General features: G+C 39.8%; 1 protein-coding gene across 18 annotated transcripts in view; it reads left to right on the top strand.

The window, feature by feature from the left end:
* Positions 1–27,551, top strand: part of HIVEP2 (HIVEP zinc finger 2) — a 218,819-nt gene that overhangs the window by 133,898 nt on the left and 57,370 nt on the right. For 3 of the 18 annotated variants that reach the window (XM_060419747.1, XM_060419746.1, XM_042253543.1), the window contains exon 4: positions 576–723. The exons of 14 other annotated variants lie outside the window; for them this stretch is intronic. The gene's annotated coding sequence lies outside the window, so the exon portion shown is untranslated. Of the gene's footprint in view, positions 1–575; positions 17,848–27,551 lie in introns of all 18 variants that reach the window. One more of the 18 variants, XM_060419744.1, reaches the window with a different exon arrangement.

Below are 27,551 nucleotides of genomic sequence, written 5' to 3'. Positions count from 1 at the left end.
AACTTAGAGAAAAAAATTAAAGGAGCAACACATTACTATAGAATATGAAGGGATGACATCGTGTGAAGGTTATGTTTAGTGGAGTTTTAAAAAATCAATTAGTACAGTAAATTGAACACAATAAAAGAATTTTTGCAGAGGCACTCATTACTACAGAGGGGAATTTTAAATTGTATCAGGCCATCCTGTAATTTGAAAGGAAGGAAAGAGAATTTAAAAGGAGTAGTAGAGTGGAGCAAGAAGCAATTGCTTCTTTACCCCTCAAATGGTGAGTGTTAATTATCATTCATTCATTCATTTATCCATTCACCCACTTGATCACTCAATCAATAAATGTTTACCAACTTCCTATCATGTCTTGAGCTGAGTGCTGGGAAATATAACTGAGTAGAGGGGAGAAAAAATGTATCATTTTAAATACAGTACATCCTTCTTATGGGAAACTAGCCAATAGAAGTAGGTTTCCCTGTTTTATTAATATTTGTGTGTGTTAGTCACTCAGTGGTGTCCGACTCTTTGTGACCGACCCCGTGGACTGTAGCCCGCCAGTCACCTCTGTCTATGGCATTCTCTAGGCAAGAATACTGGAGCAGGTTGCCATTTCCTTCTTCAGAGGATCTTCCTAACCCAGGGATCAAACCTGGGTCTCCTGCATTGCAGGCGGATGCTTTACCATCTGAACTACTAGGGAATCCCACAGCTTGATAGAAGTACATTTATGAGGTGAGTATTATATACTCCTGATTTTACCACTCAAAGCTGACTTTCTGCCATTGTAAATCCTAAAATGGGTTCAACTTGCTATAATACAGTAATCCAGCTTTATTAAATTAATGATTATGGGACTTGTCAGAACTTCTAGAAAAACTGTCATGTGTTCTCATCATTGGAAATTTCTTTTCCTTAAGAATTCAATCAGCAGGATGATTAATCAGGCTGCATTTCCTCTGTCTTATCAAAAGCCTTGGGCTAGATAGGGTCAATAAGCTTTTTTGTGTCGCCATAGAAATGTCCTCAGGGAATTCCTCCAAACGTAGGGTAACTATCTACTTTCCGAAATAGGACAAGATCTTTACAGCAGTCATTGAGTCTGACTTAGTCTGGTCTCCTAGGGCACAGTAAACCTGAGAATGCTAGTGATATGTTCCTTGCCAGCTAATTCTTTCTCTTTTTACTTTTGTTTTATTACCCCTCCTTGCCTCATGTTAATAATTTTCTGCTCTTTTTCCAACTGGCAACTGTAGTGAATAGGTTTGTGTCTGGCAGGACTTGTTTTATTATCAGCTTGGTGATGCACAAGAAAACAAGACCTTCATTTTCAGCATATATTCATGTTTTGAGGTCAGATATAGCATGGTGCCATGTTTTAACTCTATTTTAAATGGTCAAAAATTTAAAGTGAACTAAGAAACCTATGGCACTTTTGTTCCAGAACTCAATCTTGAGTTCTTTTGTTTTCAAGTAAAATAAAAAATATATGTGTGTCATATTTCCATAAATGGAAATAATTTTCATTATAAACGGCAGCAATTTTTTATTATGTCAAAACAAAATTTTGAGTTTTGATGAACATATTAACATAGATTTTTGCAGAGATACTAAAATATTTTAATTAAACTATGTTAACTTGAAAGTTTTATTATATATAAAGAATGCACTAACCCAAATTTGGAAGTATTTATTGACAAAAAGAAAATGTTTATGTGGATTTTTAAAATTCTAGACAGAGAGAAAGCAATTTCACTTTGGTATTATTTTCTAAATAGTATATATTTATGCCTGCCTGTACTGTTTTCTAAATCTGTGGCCATGGAGAGGACAGGAACTGGTCTGATGTGTATACCTGTATCATTCATTCATTCACTCATTTATTCATTCATCCAGGATAGGGATGGAAGGATGTTGATCAATGACTAATATTTTCCATTTCAATAAATGCAAGTAAAGTAAATGTTTTTAACTGGAAAATACAGTATTAATGGAGAGTGGGGAATTACATGTCACACTCTAGGTTGTTGTAGTGAAGTGAAGTCACTCATTCGTGTCCGACTCTTTGTGACCCCATGGACTGCAGCCTACCAGGCTCCTCTGTCCGTGGGATTTTCCAGGCAATAGTACTGGAGTGGATTGCCATTTCCTTCTCCAAGGTTGTTGTAAGTGGATGGAACACTGCCATCTGGTCAGGAAATACATAGTACCATCATTTTAATAAATTATTGATTAATTATAAAATTCTCTTTGATCATCTACAGGTAAAAGGGATGTATTCTTTTCAAAATATCTAGAACTGTATGCGTGCTTTTAAATTTGTGTGCTGTGAACTTTTGCCAGTGGCAGGAACAAGACTTGAAATACTTAGTTATCAAGAAATGTTCTGCTATGTTAAAAAAAAAAAGAACATTAAAAGAATTAGAAAGATAAATATGTACCTGGTGCAGAGCTGATACTAATAAATATCTGTTATATGGAAAAAAAAGAAATTTTATGCTAGCTACAATAGAAGAGTTCTTCAGAGCCCTCGTCAAAGCTTTTATTCTTAAGCTGTTTAAACATATACCTAATGGAAATTTATCCTTAAGCATTTTATGATAAGACATTTTATTTTACAGTTAGCTATAGATATTAAAATTTTTCTATATCAGATATTTTATATTTGTATTTTTTGATACAAATAATATTGTCTTATACAGTATGTGAGAAATAATATTTGTTCACTTGTGATTTTACTTAGAATTTAGCGGTGAGCCAGTGGACAAAGAAAACTTAATCTTTAACTGAAGATATACATATTATTTTATTTTAAACCTTGCTAGGATTATAATCATATTTTTAATGTGCCCCATTTTACATACATATGTTTGATGCAGTTTGGAAATCTGATAAAAATTTAAATTGAAATAAATTAATTCCATTTTAAGATTGGCACTGTGAATTATTCTTCAGAACAGATGTAATTAGTTAACATTTTTCTGAAGCACACATTTTAAAATCTTTTTACTCATAATATCATTATCACTTAAACCCTCATTTAGAAATCTTAGAGAATTATGTTTGGAAATGTTCTGTAAAAGTTCTGTAATGTCTATTATAAATAGATATCTTTGAGTTTGTACATTTAGTAATAATATACATAACTTATGAGAAGGATGACTCTTGGTAACTCTGTGATAGCTAAGTCTTATTTTGTAACATTGTCAAAACCTTAATGAGTGATTTCTGAATTTAATAATACTAACGTAACATGGCAACACATAAACAATATGTGGATAGTTAACTGTAGTAGGGGCTTCCCAGGTGGCACGAGTGGTAAAGAGTCCATCTGCCAGTGCAAGAGACCCTAGAGATGCAGGTTCAGTCCCTGGGTTGGTAAGATCCCTTGGAGGAGCACATGGCAATCCATTCCAGTACTCTTGCCAGGAAAGTCCCGTGGACAGAGGAACTTGGCAAGCTATGGTCCATGGGGTCGCATCTAGTCAGACATGCCTGAGTGCCTGAGCACACACATGCACAGAACTGTGGTAGGTAGGGAACAGTGATTGGTTGGAAAATTCATTGGTTGAAATGTCAGGAAGCTGTTGAGGTTCTTGCCCTGGGTCTCATAGACTGTGGATCTTGTGCAAGTAATTCAACCTTCCCTTATTCCACTACCCACCCTCTTAATTTATATATATATAATATAATTGCATATTCATATACATCTGCAAAACCTCTAAAAGTCTTCCTCTGTTTAAAATAATAATCTGTGAGATTCTAAAGAAGAGTTGGAAGGCGAAAACCTGGTGGCTTGCTTTCATGACAGTCTTGAGGGAGAGTTGATTAGAAGCCAAGCTTGGTTTGGACATAAGTACACACAACCTGGGATTCGGCTCTTGCCACCAATACTTGTGAGGCCTCCAGGGCAGGAGTTCAAATGGAGGCCCGCACGCTTTCTTCTTAACTGAGTCAGTGATTCTTTATTTGTAAAGAACGTGAATTTGCAGGAATTTTATCTGACCAGTTTAAGTTGTGGATTTGGTGAGAATAATTTTCTGGCTCCTTCTTGCTATTTTGAAGAGTAATTAAATCCTCATCAAAGAATGAATTTGTAATGTCCTGTTAGTGAATTTCATATGGGTCATGCTTAATAAAAAGTTGCCTAATAAAAGGTTACTTACTTTCATTGTTTCAGGCTTTATAAAGTTAAGCAGATTGACTTTGTCTAACCCCACACTTTGCACTGTCCCAGCCCACAAACCTTCAGGGCATTTGAACTCCTTTGATTGTAGATTGGAACACAGATTGGGCACGAGATAAGGAAAAAGCATTTCCTGGGCCTAAAACAGCTGTAGTCAGGAGCTGGGACGTTTAAGGCTGTAAGACAACTGGATGCCAGTGACAGAGGCGCCCATACAGTTGTTGGCACATTTCTTTTGTGAATTTGTGGTATGGGGGCTTTCTGAGGCATGGGACCCAAGGCAGGAACGCCTCCTGCCTTAAGGTGTGGACTCTGCTATTGTATCTGGGCATTAGCATCCTCTTGAGGGGCCGTCTGCAGAGACAGCAGAGCGCCTCCTTCCTGAGGACACTAGGGGGAGCTGGCGCAGGAAGGCGTAGCAGATGGTGTTGCGATTTGCTGTCAGGCTCCCCGTGGGTTTTTGTAAGTCCTCCTTGCTGGCATCCTAGAAATACTTGGTTGGGACTTTTCGAGGGGACTGGAGGTCCTCTATGAGCAGGTGGGGCTGGAAAAGGAGCTGTGGTTAATTGGTGTTGATGCCACTTCATCTTTATATGCCTGTAGGCTGCGAGGGTCTGGAAGCGTTTGGGCAGCTCATTTCCAAGTCAGTAAGTGCTCCCTTCACTTCCGTAGGGATGGGGAGAGACACTTCTATCCCATAAATCCGTTTTCTCCACACATTTGGATAGGATAGTTCCATTTTCATTTCGTGAATATGCACTGTGGAGGGAGCTAGCTCTTATTGTGCCTGCTCAGTTGTGTCGGACTTTTTGTGACCCCCCAAACTGCCGAAGGGAGCTAGGGAAACAATTAAATCATTGATCCTAGGTACTTGGAATGATGAAGGGATTTATTATTTACCTAGATTGGGAACCTTAACCACAAATGGATAGAATTCAGAGGATCTGAGAAATTTGGTTGATAAAAGAATTAAAACTTTATTTTCACAAACATCTGATAGAATGTTGGCACTCCATTATTAATGTAGGCAACAGACAGTAATTTTAGCAGTTTCTGTGACTTCGTCACCAGTAGAAGTCACAGATATTTTCATGTCACCTTACTTTGTAGATAATATCTCACAGTATCTTTATAATTGTGACTACTCAAAATGATGGTGAATATTATCCTGCAGTGTATCCTGTTTCTGAATTTTAATTACTGTCAACAGATGTGTTCAAAATTTTTTGAGGTAGTTGAATTTCATTTCAGTTGGTTTCCTTTATAGCTCTGTGTATTTTATTTGATGTAGTTGGAAACACCATGTTAAGGAGGGATCCCCAGGCTTCATCAGGTTGTCCAAGGGGTTCATGGTGAGGAGAAGGTTGAGAAGTTCTGATCTAGATAAAATCTCCTGTTTTACTGCCTTGGAGAGGGTAGTAAGTTACTTAAGGTTACCCGGAACAGGAATTAGAAGTAATGTCCTTCCTGTTGTGTGTGGGCCCCTGGCAGCTCCATCCCCATCTTGGTGCCAGGGGAATGAATGCCTTAGTCTTATTCAGTAAGCCCTTTTAATATGATGGAGGCCAAGTCAGCTTCCTTCTTTCTCTGCACTTCCCTTTTCTGTGGTGGCCTTCCCCTCACCTCTGACTTCCAGGCCGGCAGGTGGTGGTGGGTTTGGTCATCTCCAGCTGAGCTTGGCCCTGCTTGGCCCTGCGGCCCACATCATCACAAAGCATGTTGTCCTGAGACACCTGAGCAAGTCAACAGAAAGAGTAGAAAATTTAATCCTGATTACTTGACCCCATTTTAGTGGTGGTATTTCAGGCAATGTTGATATCTGCCCCCCACCCCCCACCCCCAGCAAGGGAAATCTTTCATCCAACCCAGTGAGCTTTGTTAAATTAATTAGGGAACTCTTGTCACATAGTTCCTTCCTCTTTTAGACTAGCATAAGGCTGAAATATCAACAGAGAAATAGAGATTTAACGACTAATATTTACGTTTCACTTCCTAGTGCCATTTCTTAGCACTGTATTATTCTCTTACCTATTATAATGTTATTATCATTATCCCTGTTTGACAAATGGGAAAACGAAGGCATGGGAAGGTTAGGTGACTTGCCTGAAGTTATTTATCTGTCTACTAAGTGTTGGAGATGGAATTCGGAAGAGGCTTTCTGGGTCCAGAGCCCCTGATCTGGGCCGCTGTGCCATGTCCAGTTGCTATACCAGTGCCTCACACCACCATTGTCCAATCTGTGTTTCCTTTGGTTTGGGGTTATTTTGATGCAGTTCTAGGAGGGACTTTTTCCAGATTCTCGGAGCTGTCTCTGAAAGGTACTGTGTCATTTGGTTCCAAGTCCATTCGGCTTTAATCCCTTGCTTGTATGTATTCCGGCAATATGAAGAAGGAAAAACACATTCGCACTCACAAGGTTTAGGAGTGCTACAAAATGCTTAATTTGGATTGACTTCATCTCCTTTTCAGGGATGTTGTCAGTGCTTTGATCTTTGCGTTTGTAGCCCTTTCGTCAGCAACATTGGCAAATACACCTTTGAAAATTTGTATCTGAATTCTTGTATTTTGAAAAAAAAAAAAATGTTTGTTAGTGTTTCTCTTCTTGAAGACTAGTTGATGTTTTGCCAGCTAGTTAAACGTCTGCAAATCTGAGTGCTGGCCGAGAAACTGAGCTTGCTGTAACCAGTTATCCTCAGATGGCCAGATTCCGCTGTGTACCACTTTTATAGATGCTCACTGGTTCATGCTTGAGGTTATGAGGTGTACTGTTCCACTTGTTTTTGCCAGCCATGCACAGCACATTATTTGGTAGGTTGAGACAGATGGTATAGCTTAAGCTAAAATGATGAGGGAGGGGAGAAAATGAAAAAAACAGAAAAAGGGCACTTGATTTTCTAACTCAACTCACATTCGGAAGTGAATTTTAGTTTCTGTGATTGACTAATAAATGCAGTATTGCTCTAAGATTTGAATTCATTAACTTCTGTTTAAACAGATATAACTGAGTAATCGGCAGGAAGCAATGTTTTCCTTCTTGGATGCTGTCAGATTTTATGGGGTCTCCTCCAGATTTGAAAATGTTGGGCCATTGGAAGTGTCAAAAATAGATCTGGGTTCTTCAAACTAAGATATACCACCATCAGTACCAATCCAAACAGAAAAATCCCAAATCTTATTTTTAAACTGGAAAAAAAAAAAAAAAAAGGTATATATAGCCTGGTGAAATAGCGGTGATAAGGACAATTAATCAGTTTTCATGCAGCTGCTTCCTGACATTTCTGCAAATTGTTGTGGAAAAATTAATGAAGGTTAGATCAGTAATGGTTTCAAGCTTGGCCAGTGGAAAGTATGACAGTGTTTCCATCAGCAATTAAGCTGGGCTGCTTTCTTTTTTCTATAGGGGAAGTGGTATGATGTGTGTTCTCCACAGGAAATGGAAAACGGCAGCTGAACTCTGTGAGCACAGGTATGGAGGAGCTCTCCACGGCTCCTCCACCAGGCACTCCTTGGTGGGCATGACCGACCCATTTGCATTTTCTGCAGAAACGCTTTAGTTCTGCCATTCCTGAAAACAGAGAGTCGGGATTAGAGGATTTTCTTGAGCTGCCATTTCAAAAACCCAGAAAGGCTCTGCATCTAAACTTTGGGAACCAGAAAGTGGAACTGATGACAAACAGAAAGTGAAACTCACCTATCTAATTTTATTTTTCAAGCCAAAGGTACTTGAGTACAAGCCCAGTTCACATCCTGTGTAACCCTATGGGATTTTCCCCAGTATTAGTTAAGAATTTTCCCATAGGGTCACACAGGATGTGAATTAGAGTAAACACTTAACAAACATGATGAAAAGGAAATTAGCTTTCTAAATGATCCTTTCACTGTTAACATCCTGAGTAGCTATTAGAAACATGGGCAAGGGTAGCTTCATGTCTCATTATCAAGTTGTTACATTATTAATAAACTATATTAATATTCTACTACACGTGAAATGTATTTCTTAATATATGAAACTAGATTTTAACCTATATATTTTCCTCTTTGGAAAACATTAAAAAGCCTTGCAAAATGCTCTATGAATCTGAGGTTCTAAACCTTTTGCGGGGAGAGGTTCACAGATCTCTTTAGGACTCTGAAAAAACCTTCTGACACTTTCTCCCAGAAAAATGCATATATTCACAATATTTTAAATACAATTTTTAAAGTTTCACAGCTATCTTACGTGAGCTTGGATGCCAGGGGTTTGTTTTTTTTTTTTTTTTTAGTTCTAGTTTTATAAAGCTTTTTATGGGCAGATAGAAAAATATAGTGAAAAAGTTTATTCATTTCAAGTAAAGATTTTATAAGAGGCACTTTTTAAGAAATTTTAACTGTAGCAGTAATAATTCTTTTCTGTTTCCACCTGGAAAGTGTTTCCTTGTCTTTGGAAAGGAGCATGTACATTCGACAGAACATACAAAGCTGGCTTTGAAGCCTGCGGGGTGACATATTCCCAGGTGGCACTAGTGGTAAAGAGCCTGCCTGCCAATGCGGGAGACAGATGCCCGTTCAATCCCTGGGTTGGGAAGATGCCCTGGAGGAGGGCAGGGCAACCCACTCCACTATTCTTGCCTGAAGAATCCCATGGACAGAGGAGCCTGGTGGCCCATAGGGTTGCAAAAAGTCAGACGTGACTGAGGTGACTTAGCATACATGGGTGACATATTAGCAAGTGACCTGAGGTATCCTGCCTCAGTTTCGTCATCTCTAAAATGATGGCAACAGGGATGACAAATAGTCCATTTTCAATATGTATCCCTCCCCTCCTCTTCTTTCCTTCGTCCTTTGAGAGGTAGCTTAAGTGCCACTTTGTTACGCATCTCTTTGCAACTTCTGAAGGCAGATTTTTTTTCCCCTTTACCCCTCTGTATTTCTCTAGGGCTTTGTAAATCTCATTACTCTTAAAATTGTGTCATCATTCACTGGTTACAGCTAAAGATGTGTGTTTTGAGACTCTTCTGTCTTATTAGCGTTGTTTTATGTCTGTGCATGCTGTGTCCAGCATAGTGCTTAAGACGTAAAAGCATTCCCTGTTTATTACATTAGTAGTAATAGTATAATGCTTATTAGAAATAAAATAACTTGGACTTGGGCTTATAATTATATCATGCTTATGTGACTTCTAGTCATCACAGAAGAGAGGTCAAGTGATCCATGTACAGCTGAAGTGAAATTTAGTGAGAGAACAGAACCTTGAGTGGAAAGTATGTCTTTTCCAGTTTTGGCTACCTCCAGAGTGTATTCTAAACCAGAGCCAGGGTGTTCAATCAAGTCAATCACCAGGTGATTGGGAAAAAAGAGATGTTATGACATTACTCAAATGTATTTCTTACATATTATCTGACTCTCAGAGGAAAGTGTGGGCTCCCAAAGCCTTAGTTTTAGAATTTTATTTGTTTATTCAAACATTATTATTTAGGATTTGGGGTTGAACAATAGCTTGAAGAACATCCCGATCTGACTTTCTTTGGATTAAGTCCTCACATGTCCTTGGTAATGCTTTTCAATTCAAATTGAACAAAAATGTCCTGCTCTTTGAGGAGCTGATCATTTGGCAACTCCCATTGGTCCCATTTCTCTCTCTCTGTACACACACACACACACACACACACACACACACACACACACACACACATCCTGCAACTGTTACAAGTATATTAAATAAAGACAACTTTAAAAAATTTATATCAAACCACATTGTCTTAATACTTCAATAATTCAGTAGCAGTCAGCTTCGTACTTTCTATATGTGATGGAATGGTTTCCAAGCAGTAAACTATGATTTAGAGCCTTGGGCATAAAGAATGACTTCATGAGCCCTGGGAGGCTTGGAAGAGAGCAATGCCTAGTTGGCTGCTGGAAGTCTTGGAGCAAACCAGCGTAGAAAGACAGCAATGACTTAGGATGGAGAAGGAGAAGAGAGTGGAGAGGGGAGAAGGAAAGATGCTGGAAGTAGGGGTTGATGTCTGGTGGCCTGGGGAAGGGTTTTGATGCAAAGAAAGACCCCTTAGTCCTAACCTTTAGAGTACTAGAAAACTGTGGGTAGAACACTGGCTGGGGTAATAGATGAATCAGGCCCAATGGAAGGAACTTCAGAAATGGATCTGAGGATCCATAGAGGTGCCTGCTAGTGGTGGTGAGTTGAGGAATGAAGAGGTTGTTGTAGTTGACACAGAATATGAGCAGAGGCTTGTGCCTGTGAGATATAGATATGCTATGCTAATTTGCTCAGTCATGTCTGACTCTTTGCAACCCATGGACTGTAGCCCACCAGGCTCCTCTGTTCATGGGGATTCTCCAGGCAAGAATACTGGAGTGGGTTGCTCTACCCTCCTCCAGGGGATCTTCCCAATCCAGGGATCAAACCCAGGTCCCCCACAATGCAGGCAGATTCTTAACCATCTGAGCCTCCAGGGAAGCCCATGAGATACTGTAGATAAAGAGTTGACTTTAGACTATAGGGAAGGACAAAATGTTTGTTGGACATGGACTGAATTGGGAGCAAATACAGTTGAAGATTTTGCTAATAAATCATTGGCCATGAATTCTTGGCACTTGTGAGATGCACACCATTCCTTTACTGAAGCATTTTCACCTCCTGGAAAGCCTTGTCTCTGCCTGTCAGAATTTTCAAGCCCTTACTTAACTCCTACCAGCTGCATAAATATTTCTTTCACAGCACTAGCTCATAGCAGTCGCTCTTCTGCTAAGCTTGTATAGAACTATTATAAATCCCATGGGCTGTAGCCTGCCAGGCTCCTCGATCCATGGAATTTTTCAGGCAAGAATACTGGAGTCGGTTGCCATTTTCTCCTCCAGGGGATCTTCCCAACCCAGGGATTGAACCCACATCTCCTGGTTTCCTGCATTGGCAGTCGGATTCTTTACCACTGGAGCCACCTGGGAAGCCCATTGTAAATGCAGTGGCAGTTAATTGACATTTAAAGCTTGAAGTTAACTTTTCACCTGTATGTCTTGTCTCTTGAGTGAGCTTCTAAACTTGTATAAAATTTGACAGTGTAAAAAAAAAAATCTCTTCTGTGGTCTAATATGAAGTCATACCTATAGCAAGAATTCAATATACTTTTAAGAATTTTAAAAGATACTGAGCTTTTGTACACATAACCAATGCACAAATTCTGCTGATTCTTCTTCCTAAATATCTCCTTGATTAATGCCTCCTACCTCTGTCCCCATTCAATTCCACATGGTATGTCCTCGAGCTCTTACAGGAGCCTCCTGACTAGGGTCCTGGCCTTAAGCCCCACCCACCTCCCTTACACTCTCTACGCTGCTTCCAATGCTATGCTTGTAAAAGAGAAATCTTCCTTCTGCTTTAAGATAAAGTTCAAAATCTTACCATATCATAAAGGTGCTTGATTATCTTGACCAACTCTGTAATTCCTATATCATTTCTCTCATCTCACTATAAAACCTCATGAAATTGATAATACTTCAGTAATACCCAAATTTATTCATTCCCAGAATATACCTTGTCTCTTCTTGCTTCTAATGCATTTACAGTTGCTATTTTCTCTCCAGGCCCATAGATACTTCAAGATATAAAGGTTGCCTGGGTTCCCCCTTTCTCTTTCCCTCTTTTGTCACCCCCAGCACAGTTAGTCACCTTCTCACTTCTGCTCCCATTGTGCTCTCTCCATCCTTGACACATATGGTATAAGATTATTTTTCGCCTAGACCATAGACCATAAACTCTCCAAAGGTTGCATCTTATTTATCATTGTATTTCTAGTAACCACCGTGGCCTGCTAGGCAGTCTGTAAAGTAATAAAGGAAAGGTTGTGAAGAGAAGCTGAAAAAGTTTTCTGTTATAAAATATCCGAACTGATGATGAGGCATCCAGATTTAAATGTCTTATAGTTTATAAATTTTATTGCATTTAAATGGTTTAATAATATAATATTTATTTTTACACTAGAGGGGCAAATTTAAGAAAAAATAATTAAATGTGTATATTACCCATGTGTAGAGCATAATGAAACCATGAATGTGAATATTTTCAGAATCCAGAAGATTCAACAACAAAAACTAGGAGTGGTAGGTGAACCAAAAGATGGTCAGTTAGAAACTAGACCAGAAAAACATGAATCTTTCAAATGAAATAAACTCTCCCAACAATTTTGATTGGATTAATATAATTGTCTACAATTATGAAAAAATAGTGGCCTGCCCATGAATTTTTATTATCACCACATATGCTAATATATATGTAGCTGGTAAAGTCAAACTAGTTATTTAAAACTGTAAAGTTATTTATAAGTTTTGATAGTCCTCATTTAAGGTTTGGTAACAGTGGCAGGTCTTATTAAAAGTGGATATAACCATCAACAGAAAGGTTATAAAGTGACAAGTCATAATGTCAAATAGTTTTATCAATAGGCAAAATACCTTTCTTTTCACAGTGTTAAATAGATCTTCAGCTATATAGTGAATTTTGTCTCAGCCTCAAGACAACTGTCCTCATGTAACTTTCAGACACGCTTTTGGAATTGTGGACTTTGAGTAGGGCTGAGTATTTGGTCTCTCTGTTTCATTTTGGATAGTTCCTATTACCATGTCTTCAGGTTCACTATCCCTTTCTTCTGCAATGTCTAATCTGCCACCCAGTGTATTTTCCCTCTCAGGTTTTGAGATGGTCCTCTCTAGAGGTTCAGATTGGGCCTTTTAAAATATATCTTCCATATTGCTTTCACTTCACATATTCATTCTTTACTCCAGTTTCTTGAACATAGGGAATATAGTTAAAATAACTTCTAATGACCTTTCTACTAATTCTGCCATCTGTGTCATTTCTGGGTCAGTTTTGATTCATTAATTTTTTGGCTTTTTGTGGGTCAGATTTTTCTGTTTCTTTGCAGACTTGGTAATTTTTGATTGGGTGCTAAAATTTTACCTTGTGGGTACCAAAGACTTTTGTATTCCTAAAAATATCCTTGAGGTTTTTATTATTATTATTAGATGTACTTGACAATACTTGACAATAGTTTTATTTTTTCAGATCTTGCTTTTAAGCTTTGTTAGGTAACCAGGGCAGTGTGTAGCTTAGGTTTAATTTTTTTCCTCCTTCTAAAGCAAGATACTTCTTAATACTCTAACTGATGCCTTGTAAATTATGAGGCTGCCCACTCTGGCTGTTGGAAATGAGCGCTCTTCTTGGCCCTTTCTGAGTACTGGGCACTGCTGTCTCTAACAGTTTCAGTGGATTTTCTCCTGACTGTGGTGGTTTCCTCACATGCCTATGCTAGTCGGTATTCACCTGAGCACTTTATCTACAGACCTTCCAAGTTCTGTCTGTCCAGTGCTGTCCTTATCATGCCCTGTGATCCCTGAACACTTAGGTTCCTTGCACTTCAGGGAGACCACTGGTCTCTGAGTTTCCCTTCCTGACATGGTGAAAATGTTCTCCAAGGTGTCATCTGGGGCGATTTTAGGGCTCATCTCACTTGTCCACTTTCTCTCAAGGATCACTGTCCTTTGTAGCCAGTTGTTCAGTTTCTTAGAAGCTATCCTCATATGTGCGAGCATGGTAAGTTGCTCAGTCGTGTCTGACTCTTTTCAGCCTTATGGACTGTAGCCCACCAGGCGCCTCTCTCCATGGGATTCTTCAGGCAAGAACACTGGAGTGGGTTATCATGCCCTCCTCTAGGGGTTCTTCCCAACCCAGGGGTCGAACCTGGGTCTCTTACATTTACCTGCATTGGCAGGCGGGTTCTTTACCGTACCACCACCTGGAAAACCCTATCATCATATATTTATTATTTATCTTTATAGTGCTTTACAGGCAGGAGAGTAAATCCAGTTCCTACTACACCATGTTGATTTGAGGTTAAGTCAAGGCCTATTTTAGTTATTGTTTACTCATTTATATACTATTCATTAATCTGAAGAATTCAGGGTGCTATTAGATAATTGCTAAATAAAAGTATTTAATCCAATGTACACACCGAACATAGGGAGTTAAGACTGTGAAATCTGTGCTGGAGAATGTGTTAGGAGGTGTTTTCATAGCATGATGCAAAAGTCCTGTTGGCTATTCCTTTTGAAACCTTTGATCCATTTTAAAATAAACTAAAAGTTGTGTGATTTAAATCCAGTTGTGAATTTGTGAGATTTCAAAATAATGTCTCTTTCTTCTCCTTATTCCCAACCTGACGTCCTTAAAAGTAGCCACATTATGTGGCAGGGGAGGAGGAGAAAGACTTGTGACAGGAATGAAATTTTAGCCATTGCTCAAAATGATAGGGTTTAGAAGATGTAAATAGCGTGGTTTGGACCAATTCACCTACTTACTCCTATTTGTAAGAAGCCAGGTTTCTTAAATGGATCTTAAGTGATCGTTTTGCTTTCAGTAACCTCTCTGCATCTACAGTGGAAGAGAGTTAGATGTGTTGCATTTTTCATGATTCGTCTTATAGAGCTTCTGAGGTCAATTTGCGGTGGAATGCTGTCAGGCTCTCAGATCTCTCTCTCTCTCTCTCTCTCTCTCTCTCTCTCTCTCGTACACACACACACTCACACACACGAAAATAGAGACATCTTCCAGAGAACTTCCTGATGTACTGTTCTTTGAATGTGATGACATTTGTTTACACAGGAAGCTAGACACTGGATTCTTTTCTTTGGAGACTGTTTCAGAAACACATTTCCACATTGTTTTTTCTCGATATGGCCTACATGTGAACCACTTACATATTTAATGTTTGGAAGACTGATGAAGAATTCCTGATATGAAGTGCCCTTATCGATCTACTTTAAATATTTAATGTTGAGAAAACATCCTCTTTCCTCCCCACTAATTTTTTTTTTTTTAATTCTCCTTGGTAAACTGTGACATAGAAATCAGATTAAAGACAGGCCTTATAGCCTCACTTCTGTGCCGTGCCTGTCATGGTTTTCTGTCAACTCAATGTGGCCTCTATAGATTCTATTATATTTTCTTTGTCAGTTGAATCAAGATTCTTATTGGAAACATGGCAAATAATTCGTAGCCCCAAAGATATGGACTGTGTCTGCATGGGATTTATAGAAAGCAATTTTTGTATATTCATTGAAAAAATTTATATCAACATTTATTTTCACCTGTCCTTTTGATGTAGTACTTACAATTGCTGTCATTCTTGAATACTGTCCAATTGCTGGAAACTCTATTAGGTGACTTATGTACATAAACTCTGGTCCTCACTATAGCCTGCCAGGTGGGTACTATTATCCCCTTGGGAGACATGCAGGCATCAACTCAGAAGTAAAAATGATTTGTGCAAGACCACATCCCTAGTAAGAAGCAGAGCTGATGTTGGGCTAAGTTTTACTACTCTAAGAGATTAAGCAACATATCCCAGGCTTGTTCACAGTAGTGAGTATACTTGGTAGATAAAAAGTCAGAACGTTAACTAAATATTTCTAAAATAGAATATTATTAAGAAACTTTCATTGAGTGCCCAGTGTGTGTCAGATCCTGCTCTGGGGACAGTGGGTTATAGAGATGAGCAAAGACTCTGCCTCTGGCCAGTGAAGAGACGCAGGGAGCAGCAGGTACACAGTGGTGTGCAGCCTTGCTTCTGATGGTGTGTGCGCATGTGCCTAGGGAGCATGGAGAGGCGGACCTAGAATCTGGTGGGGAGTGTGGTGGAGAGAGTGTTCTCAGAAAGGCTTCAAGGAAGACATGGTGCCAGAGTGGTGTCCTGAAGGAGAAGTAGAAGGCCATGACCTTTATTACCTCTAATGGAAATTAATTTCCAGCTATAGACCTAACCTCTGTCTTCTGTAGTATTACTAATAGTATTTAGGATGCTTTTTCTGATTTCTTTTTCTTTTTTGGAATCAGGAAGTTTTATTTACTAGGCATAATATGTTTTAAGAATTCTTAAGTTTTTAATCAAACCTTAAATTTAAGATAATGATAGCTGTCCAGAAATAAAAAAAAATAAATAATGTAATAAGTAGAACCATATTAATGTTGATTTTAAATTAGCAATTTTTGAAACTTCAAATTGTTGCTGGGGAAACAGTTTAATTTGTGAGGGGAGAATATATTAGAATTGGGATGCTTTTAACTTTAACATTGAGGGGAAATGTCACTCTTGTTATAACATTGTTTTTATGGAAAAAATGAGATTTGATTTATATCATTTCAACTTACAAGGACTTCCCAGGACTGCATTCAGCCCAGAGTTAGCCCCCTACTTGTCTTTGGATGAAATGTGTGTCTGCTTGTTTTCCTTTTAGCTGTCTCCTCAGTTCAGCCTCATGAGGCACTCTGCCTACAAGATATCTATATCTGGATACACAGGTTGCCCTCAATGCAAATTAAATATGGAGTTTGCTCAGGGCATGCAAACTGAGTTTCATATTTGCTTAAATTAAACATGAAGGCGATATCAGCCTCAGTTGACCTTTCTAGCTTTCCCACTCTCAATTCCTCTATACAAAACTACGAAGTACTAGCCAAGTACTTTGCCCACCTCTAGGCTGTTAGTTCATTGTCTCACGTCCCTGGGCTGCCCTCCCCCGTAATCTCTGCCTTTAAAATCCTTCTAACTCTTCAAGGTCCGTGTCTAATATCACTCTCCTTCATTTAGCTATTCATAATTATTCCGTAATTATTTTACTTCCCATGGACTTTTCGTGTACTGCTTGTTCATAGGGCTTCCCAGGTGGCGCTGGTAGTGAAGACCCCACCTGCCAATGTGGGAGGCATAAGAGAGGCGGCTTTGATATCTGGGTCGGGAAGATCCCCTGGAGGACCCACTCCAGTGTTCTTGACTGGAGAATCCCTGGGACAGAGGAGCCTGGTGGGCTACAGTCCATGGGGTCACACAGAGACACAGCTGAAGTGACTTAGCATGCACTTGTCATAGGCTAGGAGCTGGGACATTGCATTGGGATGTACCTATTTCCAGTGCCAGCTCCTTATTTATAACCTGTGTGACCCTGGACAAGTTACTTAACCAGTATAAACATCATCTATAAAATGGGATTAACACCACCTGCCTCTGAGAATTGTTTTGATGATTAAATGTGATAATATATGTACAAAGCTTAGCATCGGGCTTTCTGTCATGTGGTATGTCTTTCAGAAAGCGTTAGCAGTTTTTGCATCTCTCCTCAGTTCTGAGGTCATGTTGTGTCTTACTTATCTTTGTGAATTCCTCTCCAAAGCCTGCCTTTACAAGAGAATGTCATAGTGCTTCGAATACAGCAAATATTCCATAAGTATTTCTTTGAGAAGGAAATAAATGTGATTTTTAAATTGCAGAATTCACTGGCCAAGAAGGGACTTATGAAAAAGTGACCTTAGGTTCCAGTTTCCCAAAGAAAACCTGGTCTCAAGTATTAAAAGTACCCCCCTTTTGTGGTGATGGTTTGGATTATAAATTTTATGGACACCGTATATATGGAATATTTGCAGTTTTTAATTGTCCATGCATGGCACTTTTCCAACTGTGTTATTTTTCACACAGATAATTGTGTCTCTTAAAGGAGATCGTAAGGTACTTGAAGATGGCACACCATTTCATATCTTATTTCTCCAAATAGACTAGCGCTTTGGGAGTTCTGACAGTGCAGCGGAACCAGAGTGAATCTACTGTGATCCAATTCATGCTATGGTCATACAGGTATTGACTGTGATCTAAATGCTGCTTCTTAAATGAAGATGTAAGCTAACGTGTAGATGCATTAGGCTGTATATAAGTGGAGAATAGTCGTTCTAATCCATGGTGGGAGGGCTGTTCACTAGACAGAATTTCTCCAGGGCTGAGATCATGTCTACTTGTTTCCCCACTATAGACCTAGCACCAGGCACAGCACCCAAAACATGGTTATCTTCTCAATAAATGTTTGTTGAATAAATGAATGAATGGTGAGGATCTTGGCACCCCACATGTTAAGAGTTTCATGAGTCTCTACCAGATTCCTTTCGGATCCTTTGTAGATGGCAGAATACGGTATATATAGAGGCTGAAGTGCTCTGGTATGCCTACATATGAGCTCAGGAAGTTTATGAGAGGGTAAACTTAGGTCAGGAGACAGCTCGCCTTCTCAGACCTTCTCTGGAAACTGTTTCCATGTAGAGTTTGTTTGTTTTCTGAATAAGCTCCTTTTCTAGAAGAAAAGTGGAAGGTTTATTTTTGTAAGAGTCTGCCTACTTGATAAGAGAGCCGATGAAAATCAGATGAAGGCAAGGTCCCTCTCCTGTCTGCTCCTCTCTCCCAACATGCAGAAGAGTGAGTTCCGTGGTACACAAGGTTCTTGTATTTGGTGGAGAGAGATCTGACTTTTTCCCATTATTTCTCTGAGGCTTGTTGGAATCTCAGGGAACATGGAGGAGTTGGAGGGCTCCTTTCAAAGGAATGTTGGCAGTAGTTGCTTCTCTTTCCCTCCTGGGGAGCACAGGCTTTTGCCCTCTATGCTGGGGCAGCCAGGAGAAGTGGCCCAGGGTCATGGGCTATGTCCGTCTCACTCTTCTGGTTCTTTGTTTCTCTAGAGATGCCTGCTATCCCATGGGAATTCATGTAATTACCCTTCCTCTTAGAGTTACCTGGTCCACATTTTCAAAGGGTAACTTACTTCACAACTTAGTATTACACAAAACAACATACTGTTAATGCAGTGTTAAGCGGTTTGTTGCGTATGTGTTTTTGCTTTTTGGACATGGGCTGAAATTTTAGTGGTCGTACCCTATGGAGTCAAATATAAAGGACTAACATCTTCTCATTCATCTTCTTAAAAATCTGTTTAAAACTGGTGCATGGGGATGACCCAGAGAGATGTTGTGGGGAGGGAGGTGGGAGGGGGGTTCATGTATGGGAACGCATGTAAGAATTAAAGATTTTAAAATTTAAAAAATAAAAAAACTAAAAAAAAATAAATAAAGATATAATATATTTTCAAAAAAAAACCCAAAAAACAACAAAAAAATAAAATATTAATCTAACACTTTTCCTGTACTGATTCTTTCAACCTTTCTCCAAGCTGAGGTGAAATGGCCTTATACACAAACATATGTCCTTATTAAGATTGCCCTTTTTTCTTAAAAGAACATCAGCTTTGCTCTTCTTCCATTGGCCATCTGTCTTAATCATCTTGGGCTGCTGTAACAGAAATACTGTAGGCTGGTATACACACCAGATGTTTATTTCTCATAGTTATGGAGGTGATGGAAAGTTCAGGATTAGAGTACCAGCATTGTCAAGTTCTCAGTGAAGACCATCTTCCTGGCTTACAGATGGCTATCTTCTCAGTATCCTCACATGATGGGGAGAGAGGGGATGCAAGCATCCTTGTGTCTCATCTTCTAAGGGCATTAATCCCAGCAGGAGAACTACATCCTCATGACCTAGTACCTTTCAAAGCCTCCACCTCCTAATGCTATCCCACTGGGGGTTAGGATTTTAACATAAGGATTCTAGGGGTGTGGGGGAAACACATGCTCAGTCCACTCAAGGGAAATTTACCTGAAATTTACCTTCATTCTTCAGCTGATTATTGAACACTACACTTCCTCTGGTCTTCACCAGGACATCTGCTCATTTTCAATATCTGCTTGGCCCCAAAGGGACTAGAATTGTGAACCCTGATATTCTAAAATGTATCCTGGGATGTCAGGCTAGAACAGGAGAGTGTGAACATACTGTTGTACATACCCTCCAAACCCCCAGTCTTTTTCTTTTCTTTTTTTTTTTTTTCTTTTTTACTCTTTTGGTCAAGACACATTTAGCATGCAGGATCTTAGTTCCACAACCAGACCAGGGATCAAACCCCCTGAAGTAGAAGTGTGGAGTGTTAACCACTAGACCTTCAGAGAAGTGCCCCCAAACCCCAATCTTTGTGGGACAGTAGAGCTGGTTCAATACTGATGCAATTTTTTCTAATAGTGAATGAAGCTAGCCATGTGTAGTATTCATTTATAATTATTCCCAATTTGTTTGAGCTCTTTCCCAATAAGATGTGGTTATTGAAGCTGTGAGCAAATTCTTCCCATTAGAATTTATACATTTGGGTAAAAGTAAACTGGTATCATGCTTCTGTAATGTTTGAACTGGAATTTGCTGTATTGTATCTTTGTACTTGCTTGCAAGCTTCATAAAATAATTAAAGGAGATTGTGAAAACAGGTAAAAATAGCTTTTGATGTTCGTGCTTAAGAGCTCCTTCAGCTTAGAAGTTGAAACGCTTTGGAGTTCAACAAAGGTTTATATGGAAATGAGAGAATTTGGCTTCTTTCCCAGTTCTTCTAGCCTGTCTTCCCTGAGGACTGTGGGTGCATGAAGAGGCAAGATTCCCACACCCAGGGCACCCAGAAGAGAGGTTTCTACTCTGTGAATTAGGCAAGTGTACTTGGCCTTGATTATAGAAGAGGAAGAATTACTTCATAGTTTTCCCTCCTCCTTTTGCTCCATGTTCTGATATTTACCCATGGGTTAAAGGTGACTACTGAGTTTACTTTCAGTGCAGAAGGCTATCTTCTCTTCGTGTTCTGAGTTAGTTGTTACCTTGTGTGTGTGTGTGTGTGTGTGTGTGTGTGTGTAGTTGTTGTTGTTGTTTTTGCCTCAGGATTGGTTACAGCTGTTCAAGATACAAACAGCAGTTGTTCTCCAGCTAATCCTTGCTCTTTGTGTCCATGTAGTGTAGGTGAAGTCTTTTCTTACCCTCTTCTTCAACTAATTATATGCCTTGCCTATGCCATTGTAATTATTTCTCCAGCATCTACAAAACCTATGTCATTTTTCTGGTAAAATACAGTTATAAAAATAGCAGAAATAAACCTGATTTGAGAGCTTGTGTGGTGAGGCAGATTCCTCTAAAGTAAAGGGATGCTCTGGATTGGCATCGCCCATAGCCCTTCATCACCTGAAGGTTCCCAGGGGTGATGCAATGCTGGACTATGCACCTAGTTTCCTATTGGAGCTTAAACTTATACTTGATAGATTTCTTTTAGCGAAAGTTAAATGCACTAGCGATTTTGACTTGGTCAAATAGACTTTTAAAAAGTACTTTACGTACTACAGAGTTTTCTATGATGCCTTTAAAAGACCACGCAGTCATTCTTGCTGTTCTTAGTAACTTTACTTAAATGAAAACAAAAAATGTTAAGTGTCTTTTTCATCTGGGCTTTTGGTCAACTTCTAAACTCAGTTGATTTTAAGACCAGTTAAAAGCAGTAACGTCTGAGTTTGATGATGTAAAGTCTAGCTTAGCTATGGAAACATGACAGGACCTTACCTCAAAGTATTATAAAAATGTAAAATTCTGCAGTAAGTAGACTCTGTCACATTCTATCTTTTCTTAATGCATTGCTAGTAAATTTTGTCTCTGTTTATGATTCTCTCCTCTTTGTACTAGCTCCTTCTCATGAGGTGATTCTGATTTGGGGAACTTTGGGCTTTGCTTGAGTGTGTCATTCATACATGAGGAAGCATCTCTGATGTTTCTAGTATAAGTGTAGCAGAGAGTGACTGGCCCTTCTCCAAACCTAGGTCCTGTTCTTCCAGGGCTCACAGTTAGGCTTGATTTCCCAGCCTCTCATGTAGTTAGAGGAGCCACGTGCCTGAGTTCTGGTGAATGGAATGTGGGAGGAAGCGCTGGGTGCTGCATCCATGCCTGACTCATAAACCCTCCCATAGGTTAACCCTCTGTTTTCCTTCCTTTGCCAGCTTGAGGCAGATAATCATGGTGGCCCTAGAGTCTTTGCTTCAGATGGTGAATTGTAAGGTTGAAGGAGCTTAGGTTCTTGAGTTGAAGGGAGGCAGCATCTGTGAGGGGCTTCCCTAGTGGCCCAGACGGTAAAGAATCTGCCTGCAATGTAGGAGATGTGGGTTCAGTCCCTAGGTTGGGAAGATCCCCTGGAGAAGGGAATGGCAACCCATATCAATATTCTTTCCTGGAGAATTCCACGGACAGAAGAGCCTGGCGGGCTACAGTCCATGAGGTCGCAAAGAGTCGGACACGACTGAGTGACTGACACACACACCCCATCTGTTAGGATACTCATTTTAGATGGCTGCCGTGAATGGGCCACAGTGTGTTTTGGATTTTGTTTGTTACAGCATCCTTTAGTACATTAACAAATACGGATAGAATTCCTGCCTCCAAGGGCCTCCTCCTGTAATCTGAGAGATACACATGTCAAAACTATGGCACGGTGTGATGATCCATTAGTAGATGTCTGTCCTGTGGGAATCACAAAGGAGGGTTTGGGATACTTTCAGAAACACAGGACATTCTTAGATTTAAAGATGAATAGGAATAAACCAGATGTGTCCCTAGATCCATGAAATATCAAAATCCCATTTGAGCTTGAGTCATGACACAGAAGGCCTGTGATGGGATCATCTATTAAACTATGACTGAGAAGCACCATGAATTTAACTCTCACGTCTTCCGACGATTTTTACTATTGCTTTCAAATGTACAGATTCATATAGTTTTTAAAATAGCTAAGGAAGGCAGCAGGGTGGAAATTATGGTGTCCATTTTATTGGTGGGAAAACCAAGGCCCACTGATTTTAAGTGATTTATCTAAGGACGCATAAACAGGAGAGCTGAATTCATGGGCTGAGAGGTGCCATGAATGAGTGGAAATGTTTGGGGTTCTAGAGAAAAAGAGAATTAGCTTAAAATCCTGTGCCTGGTCTTTACCATCTGGGTGATCTTTGGCCTTATCTAACATTCTCAACTGTAAAAATGTTGCGTTTCAGTGTTATCGGGAAAATCCAATGAATTTGGATATTATGAAGTGTACAGGTGCTTGCTTTAATCCAGCATTCTTTTCATGTTATCATGAGACCTCTAACCTACACCTGTGCCTCTCTGTACCCCTTGTTCCTGTTGTTTTTGATACTGGCCACAGCTTGACCTCATCCATAAGCTGGGAGGCCTCAGGGAAGATGCTCTCCATTCAGATCTGTGATCTGCGAAGCATGGAAAAGGTGTGGTGGGACAGGCTGAGCAGCTGGACGTGCCATCCTGGCCCCCCTTCCCCATGCAGACTCTTAAGTGCATGGAGGAGGCTCCTGCTTTCCTTGATCTGTTCAAAACGTAGGGGTTGCTACACGATTGTCATTATCTAACCAGTCTTTGTCAAGCAAAGCCAGCATTCACCCCTTAACACCAAGAAGCAGCAAAAGAATCGAGTGAAGATGCTTTCAGCACTGCTGTCTGGTACCATTTACATTGCCTGTCGTTCGCAGGGAGAAACACTCCATTCTAAACAGGGATATTTCCAGTTTCAGCAAAGAGAACCAGTTCTTTAATTTCATAGATGTTAATACTTTCCATACATTTTCAGGGATTCTTCCTCCTAGATCTTTCCAATCCCCTCCCCCCCCAACCCACCCCCTGCTTTTCTTCTGCATATCATCCCTCAAGATATTAAAAGGAAGACATTACTAAGAGTTTTATCTTCTGGTTTCAAATGTTAATCTCCTTCAACAAATTGAAATCTTTCTCATCAACTAGATATCCTAAGTGGAAAATGTGTTCTTTTGTAAATTTTCATATATACATTTACTCATGCTGATCATTCATGCATTTCGTGTCCCTCAGCATATTGATCATATATAAAAGTGAAGGGCAAATACTTTGAAACTTGAGGTGATTCACTTGGAATGGAAGCAGATTCTCACTGAGAAGCATAAATCAAATGAAGATGCCATCTGGCAGTCGGAGTCCTACCTTATTAAACTTGAATTCTGCACTTTGCACAGAGGTGCTTAATAAGTGTTAACAGTGACTAATATCATATCATGGATGTTAATTGAATGTTGATAAGTGTCTCAAAATTGCAGTAATAGAGCCACACTTCAGCAGCTGAGCGCAGTGATGCTCTCGCTCCTCGGCTTCATGCCTCAGCTGTTTGTGAGCTTTAGCAGGGTTTTTTCTCACCAGTCAAATGCAGACGTTTTCAGGGGTTTTTGCTGCCACCCAGCTGTGCTGCAACCCAAGCACTGAGTCTGAAGTTAAGGGGAAATATGTGCTGCTGAAGCTAATTTCTGATGGAGGTTGTGGGGCAGTGATATGGTTTGAAACATACAGGGGTGGGGGTGGGGTGGGTGGAAGAGACTTTAGCCATTTGACCTGCATTTGAAGAGAATTCACTATTCACTGGTGTTCAGTGATATGTGGATTTTGAGGTACAAGCTGAATTGGGTGGATTCCAAACTACTCAGTGGTGCTGGGTCACCATCAGAGGCTGGCCTGCACAGGGACTATTTGCTCCCCCTAACTGGATCTCAGTTCACAAAGGTCTCCCTGCTTTTTTCTTTCAAACTAATTTTATTTATTTCCTTTATTTTTGGCTGTGCTGGGTCTTTGTTGCTACGCGGGCTTTTCTCTGGTTGCAGCAAGCGGGGTCCACTCTCAAGTTGTGGTGCTTGGGCTTCTCATTGCCATGGTTGCTCTTGTTCCAGAGCATGGGCCCTAGCGCGTGTGGGCTGCAGTAGTTGCGACGGGGGGCTCAGTAGTTGTGTGCACAGGCTTAGTTGCTCCGTGGCATGTGGGATCTTCTCGGATCAGGGATCTAATCCATGTCCACTACATTGGCAGGCGGATTCTTTACCACTGTGCCACCCGGAAAGCCCCTCCCTGCTTTCTGACATAACTAGTTTGTTCCTCCACCACCTGGATTGAACTTTCATTACAGTTTCAGGTTGCATGCATAGAAGCTAGCTGCATATCCTATCAATTCTACAGGACTAGAGGAAACAATGAATAGCAATATGAACATCCAGTTTTTCTATGAAAAGATGATTCTCTCTGTCCCCTTTTCCGTAGTGTTTTAGCTTCTTGTGAAGGAATGGCTCTCTTTGAAACTGACAAGATGCATACCCACATTTGTTTTTCAGGAATACTTAGATGTCCCTCATGGGCAGCATCGAGGGCCTGAATGGCTTTCCTGTGACAAGCCAAGAAATGAACTACATTTGATGGCTAGCCCTTCTTCCATATGTGTGTGTGTGTGAGAGAGAGAGAGAGAGAAATTATTACAGCATTGGTTTTCTACTTAATGAGCTTTACTTTATGAAATACAATTTTTTAAAGTTTGCCTTTTGAATATTTGCTTGCACTGAGACAATATATTCTCAAGAGGCTGGGTACAGGCAAAATTAAATAACCATTTTCAACCAATTTGATACACTTGATATTCATATAGCTCAAATAATAAAAATCAAGTATCTACTTTTATAAATAGAATGTTAGCCTATATTTACAGCTGCATGAAATTTAACTCTGCTAGTATATCAATAAGAATGCCAGTACTTTATGAATGTTCAAAATTTCAGATATTGTCTGGGAGTTTTATATATGGTATCTCATTTAATACAACAATCTTTCATGTAAGGACTACTGTTAACCCCATTTTACACGAAGAAACAGATGTTAGGATCATTAGTAATTGAATCAAGGTCTTGTAGCTGATGGGTGTGTTACAATTGTGACCCAGTTCTCCAGAATCCTTGGACTTTATCATTCCAGTGCTGTCTTCATGGAGTCACCTGTGACACTGAGCCTCAGGAGCAGAATTACTTCTTTATTTTGTCGTGAACCTCCCTCCCACCTCCCACTTCATCTTACCCCTCTGGATTGTCACAGAGGCCTGGTTTGAATTCCCTGAGTCAGACAGCAGATTCCCACTGGCTCTCTATTTTACATATGGCAGTATTTATGTTTCCACACTCCTCTCTCCATTCGTCCCACCCTCTCCTTCCCTCCCCGTGTCCATAAGTCTGTTCTCTCTGTCTGCATCTTCATTGCTGCCCTGCACTTAGCTTCATCAGCTCCATCTTTCTAGATTCCGTATGTGTGTGTTAATATACGGTATTGGTTTTTCTCTTTCTGACTTAACTTCACTGTGCATAATAGGCTCTAAGTTCATCCACTTCATTAGCACTGACTCAGATGCATTCCTTTTTATGGCTGAGTAATATTGCATTGTGTGTATATATATACACCACAACTTCTTTATCTGTTCGTCTGCTGATGGATATCTAGGTTGCTTCCATGTCCTAGTTATTCTAAATAGTTGTGCAGGGTACATTGGGGTACATGCATCTTTTTCAGTTATGGTTTTCTCAGGTTGTATGCCCAGTATTGGGATTGTTGGGTCATATGGTAGTTTTAGTCCTAGTTTTTTAAGGAATCTCCATACCGTCTTCCATAGTGGCTGTATCAATTTACATTCCCACTAACAGTGCAAGATGGTTCCCTTTTCTCCACATCCTCTCCAGCATTTATTGTTTGTAGATTTTTTTTGATGATGTCCATCCATTCTGACCCATTTTGATAAACTCAAAATGGACTAAAGACCCAAATGTAAGACCAGAAACTGTAAAATTCTTAGAGGAAAACATAGGCAGAACATTCTATGATACAAATCACAGCACAATCCTCTATGACCCACCTCCAAGAGTAATGGAAATAAAAACAGAAATAAACAAGTGAGACCTAATTAAACTTAAAAGCTTTTACACAGCAAACGAAACTATAAACAAGGTGAAAAGACAGCCCTTAGAATGAGAGAAAATAATAGCAAAACAACTGACAAAGTATTAATTTCCAAAACATACAAGCAGCTCAGTCAGCTCAGTACTTCTTATTCTGAGAGAATGAGTTGGGCAGAAAATTGCAACCCAGGTGAAAGACTACAGTCTTCCTTGGCATCATGCCTTCTTCACGGGCAGGCAGGTAGATCTAGGAAGTAAGAAACAGGAGCCCATGTGTTTTAATCATACTATTTGTGTGGTGGTTCCTTTGAGAGCGAGGGACAGAAAACCTGACTCAAATTCTTTATAGCAAAGATGGAAACATTATTGATTCACAATCCCCAGTCGTTCAGGGATCGTGTGCTTTCAGGCTAGGCTTGATCCAGAGGCTTGCAAAGCCTCCAGGATATGGTTTCTTCTGTTGGGATTTTTTGAATGCACCTCCTGTGTTTATCAGATTTGTCACTGGGCTCACTCCCTTCATGGTAGTGTCAATGACAGAAGAGATTCCTGACTTCCTCTCCTCACCACACAAATCAAAGGAGGAGATAATTTCTTATGGCTTTTCAGGATGAAAATCTTCTTTTACGTTTGACAGGCACTACCTGCTATTACCTAGAAGCTCAATTCATAATTACTTATAATACTTTTCTTGACATAATATCACCACATTAGAAACAAAGGGAAGGATTTTAGAGATGTGTGTACATGACATTTGCATACCAACCACATATGTACACAGCAGGAAAACTGTTATTCCAGAAGAATAGCTCTTTGTTTGCAATTTTGGATGACATTGCCTCCCTTCCCTGTCTAAATGATGTATGCCAGTTTTCGCTT

Source organism: Ovis aries, chromosome 8, assembly GCF_016772045.2.
Source record: "Ovis aries strain OAR_USU_Benz2616 breed Rambouillet chromosome 8, ARS-UI_Ramb_v3.0, whole genome shotgun sequence".
Classification (NCBI taxonomy): domain Eukaryota; kingdom Metazoa; phylum Chordata; class Mammalia; order Artiodactyla; family Bovidae; genus Ovis; species Ovis aries.
Note: the sequence above shows the minus strand (reverse complement) of the source record. Positions and strands in the feature narration are given on the sequence as shown.